This window comes from Arachis ipaensis, chromosome B08, assembly GCF_000816755.2.
Source record: "Arachis ipaensis cultivar K30076 chromosome B08, Araip1.1, whole genome shotgun sequence".
NCBI classification, from domain to species: Eukaryota; Viridiplantae; Streptophyta; class Magnoliopsida; order Fabales; family Fabaceae; genus Arachis; species Arachis ipaensis.
In genome coordinates, this window is record NC_029792.2 from 44201518 (window position 1) to 44206237 (window position 4720).

The 4720-nt window shown below is 31.4% G+C and overlaps 1 long non-coding RNA gene across 1 annotated transcript; it reads right to left on the reverse strand.

Annotated features, from left to right (window-relative positions):
* On the reverse strand, positions 1225 to 3228 carry LOC110265494. Its single transcript, XR_002351639.1, has 4 exons — positions 3010 to 3228; positions 2755 to 2898; positions 2540 to 2637; positions 1225 to 1481 (listed from the first exon to the last, which is right to left on the reverse strand). It is a non-coding gene; the product is annotated as an uncharacterized LOC110265494 (long non-coding RNA).

The following is a 4720-nucleotide window of genomic DNA, read 5'->3' on the forward strand; positions in this document are numbered from 1 at the left end:
TGTTGATATAAATTTAACAATGTAGTTGTTAATATTTAAATGACGACGTGTTGCCAACGTGATGAGGTAGCATGTATTTTGTTAAGAGAAATATTGGAAACAAGTATGGAATCCAATATCGTTGGAGGTACCACTCGGGGATGAAATAAAATTAAAATGGAGCAAGAAAGAAGATGATAGTGTTTGGTTGAACAAAGGTTGGTACAGAGTTGTGGAGTTATTAGGATTAAAGCATGAGTATTTTGTGGCATTTAAGTATAATGGTGAATCTAAATTTAAATTCATGGAGATTCGTTTGAGTGCTTTGGAGATTGATTATTCAAGTTTGAGAAATTTCTATAATGATGACCCCATATGAATAGGAAACTTATTTCCCACACAATCGTGATCGTCATGGAAACTTCTCAAACTCGAATAATCAATCTCCAAATCACTCGAATGGATCATCACGAATTTAAATTTAGATTCACCGATACACATAAAAACAACGAAATAACCATGCTTTAACACCAATATCTCAACAACTTCGTAATGACCTTCATTCAAACAACCACTAACATCTTCTTTCTTGCTCTATTTTACTTTTATTACATCCCCAGCTGGTATGCCTGACGATATTCAAGTTTTCAAAGTCCCTTTCGATATTTCTTTTACGAAAATTGATGCCACCTATTGTATTCGGCAACACGTACTCAATTAATTATTAACAATAGACAAAGAAAAATGAGAAGCCTGTTAGTATTTTGTATTCTCTTGACATCGTTTTAACATTATATTTTCAACAGGAATGAATCAAATTGAAATGGATTCTGAGTGACTATTCTGTCTTTTGTCAACATACTATTAAACAAAATTTCGTATGAAAAAAATTATTAAACTTGATAACAATTTCATACACAACAACAATTAGAAATATTACGAACCGATTCACGATGAGGAGGAGGAGGAGGGAAGAACGAACTGCATCACGAGTTTTGGAGATGCTACTCTATTTTAACTTGCTCTTTAATGCTACTCCAATTTTGAATTCCAGACTTTTTTTTATCAAAAATACATTTTTAAAACCAGTTTTTAGAAATCTAATTTTCAAACCATAAATTTTTTTAAAAATGATATTAATACTAAAGTCTATTTAAACTATATAGGTTCATGACAACTAGGATTTTATTCTTTATAAATCTAATGACAATAGGTAATGTATATAATATTTAATTATTCTCAAACTATCAAAAGAATACCACTGAAAAATCTCTAAAACGCAACAACTACAGAATATAAAAAAATACCAACAAAATCATCAAACAACCACCACATTGGAGGAAATATATCCGTAAATATCAAAATATGTCTTCGTTTATTTTGAGAAAAATCTTTCAATGGAAGTATTAAACCAAATGTCACTACTAACCATACCTATTCATCATCAAGATTAACAATTGATGTTGCCATAGAACAAGCACCATTATTAGAGGAAAATATACCTGTCAAGGAAAACAAGTTAATTCTCAAATCTATATTCAACAACTTTTAATTGGTAACTAATACCTAAATTCTAAACTAGCAAGATGACAAAAATAAAAATAAAAAAAATTGAGAAGAAATATTACTCCAACTACTTTGGTAGACTCAAATGTAATCCGAATTTAGTCAAACGAACAAACTAACAAAGATCCAAAGCCAAGGAACACAAACAATGCATCACTTATTTCGGAGAAACAAAGTCAATAAAAAAAAGTTAGATAAGATTCATAAGAAAGAAGTAAAATACGCGCAATGCTTAAATAAGCCAACATCTTCATTAACTTTAAGGTCTTAATTCTTTTCATGACAGACCCTCCAATACTTCATTAACCTTCAAATAAAAGTTCCCTTAAATTTGAAATTTCTTGCAGGGTAATTTCAAAATATATTTGTCTTAGTTATGCTAAAATAGAAAGCACCTAACAAGAGACCATTTGGTCAATAAGAAAAGCCCAGAAAATTTGCATGCTCTTTATGAAATGTTCATAAATTCAATGATACTTTCCAAAATTCAATTGACATAAAATTATAATATGAAGTATCATTTAGTTCTCTTTAAGTACACAAATTCTTTGACTAGGTTTCATGAAGACATTTAGAAGCATTTAAAATTATCATCATGCCAAAACAGGAACACATATATATAATTCACAAAGTTCCACACAAATTTTGGAACTTTTCTATACATACTTGGTATACATTCAACATTTTAATCGATCAAAATTCACAATTTACTACCGTCATTTCATATACTATTAAATATTAGCATTCAAGTAAGAAATATGATCTCCAATTGGGGGAATAAAAGATAACGGAAAAGCCAGAAAGTTTTAATAGGAGATAAAATAAAGGTAATTATCAACTTATTAAGTAACTATCAGCACCAATCAAATATGTATGACATTATTTACCAGCACTAACCCACTTGTTAAGTAACTATCAACTAATTGTAAGGCAATTATCAACTGATTAAAAAAAAATTAAAACTGAAAGAAACACAAACTTCATGGTCACTCACATCACCAATTCATACATACGAACTGAATTGTCTTTGCACGAGCAGAACAATATTGGTTATGCATCTGCATCAGTCATTCCATACAGTCCAAGAACAGTCTATAATAAAAATAATTATATAAAATAAATTAATAATATGAATTGGACAAATCAATAACCTCTTTCATAACCAAAATTAAAATATCAGAATGTCCAAATATTGGTGGTTTATCTTACATTTTTTTCAGTGTGAGTGTATGCCACCTATACTAGTCCCGCCTCAGTGCACACCCGAATGGTAATCGCCGTCATCAACAATCAAGATTTCATCCGAAGGTGTTTCACATCCGTCGGAATGCGTATCTCTTAGCCATTGTTAACCTAATTTCAAAATCAATCAAACAATAAATCACAACGAAACACACCGAGTTTCAATTCAATAATACACAAATTCCCACATCTGAATCGGAGAAGATAGGCCCAAGGACTTACGAGGCAAACCAGAACGCATGATAGAAAAGATGGAGTCGATGATCCTAATTCTGATTATCTTCAATTGGGGTTAGGGTTTTTTTTATTTTTTATCGATGCCTGAAACCTTCTAGACTCACCTATTTTGTTTTTTTGGTCTTGCAATAAGGCAAAAGAATCCTACCCGAACCAAAACCCTAGCCCACCCAACCCAATCCCCAATTCATTGTCTTGTCACAATTAACACGCCCCACAAACCTGTTTGTTTCCATGGCTGTCGCCACTCAACCATCGCAGTAGATTACAATTGACACTGTAGAGTATCCATATTGGTTCATAAAGTAATAAGACCAGCTGTTAAAGAAAGGCCTCCTAACAGCTAACATGATCCAATAACAACAACCTGGCCCATACTACAAACAACTCACATCCTGGCCTAATGACTTCTCAGCTAGCCGTTCCTCTAGTTAGCTGGCTTACTTTTCCAGCACAGCTCCATAAAAGGACATGAACAACCCATACTCCCCTATAAACCCCCTAACGGGGGACAACCGCAGCATCAGGTCAACTCATATGGTGCGCTAAATATTTGAGGAATCACATTACATAAATCAGTCTCAATCAGTACCCTATGTTTATTTAATTTTTAAATCCAATGGACACTACAACCAGATCATTAGAGTTCCAGAAAAGTGGTCTGGATCTTTAGAAAACTTTCCTATAATATATAATTCTCCTTTTGACGTCATGGATGTCATTTGGGTTGTAGTGCTTTTACTGACATGGCCATTTACATCCATATATTATTAATCGGTTGGATATATATATATATTGTTGCGTGCTTATAATGTAAGCTAAGCATGTTTTAGTTAATTTTTTTTATATAAAATGATGCTCATAAATTGATGATTTATATATAGTTTTCACCTTTTGTTAAATCAACAGAATATTACTGAATTATAATTGTCTCGTTTTAATTGTGTGTATGTTATTAATTTGGTATAAAATTAATTGATTACCCTTTTAGGATATAAGGATTATTATATATATGTCACTTATTCGAATATTAATCTATCCAAAAGAAGATTTAAATTTGGCCAAGTTATGTGTACATATTAATATTTGAGTAATAGAAAATAATGTTCATTATTTATGCGAACAGTAATCAACCAAAAGAAAGTTTATTGCTTGGCCAAATAATAAGTATTACACACTTTTGTTTATTTTCTATTAATTATGCGGTCAATAATCGGCCCAAAGGAAGGTTATTGTTTGGCAAATTAATAGAAAATATATGCGGTAATAAATAGGTTGCGAAATTTAAGTTTCTATGTGCGCATTCAGTCGGTCCAAAGAAAAGCTTAATGCGTGACATGAATTTTGACAATATTTGATTACTATAATGAGAGTATCACTTACAGTTAATTTTTCTATCCAAAGATTGACAATTAATGTTGTTCTAGATATCTCAATATGGATTTTTTCCCCATTATTTAACTAATATTTACTGCATGTTCTTTTTGTTCTAATTCAGAAACTATGGCTTCAGCTACTAATGTTTCTGTCCAAATTAGTAGTATTTCTATGCTGAATAGTTCAAACTTTAAAGTTTGGAAGGATATTGTGGAGATTGTCCTCGGTTGTATGGATTTGGATATAGCTCTTCGAGAGGAGAAACCTACTTCCACTCCAAAAAATCTCAATAAGATTAAAATAGAGAAGTGGGAGAAAT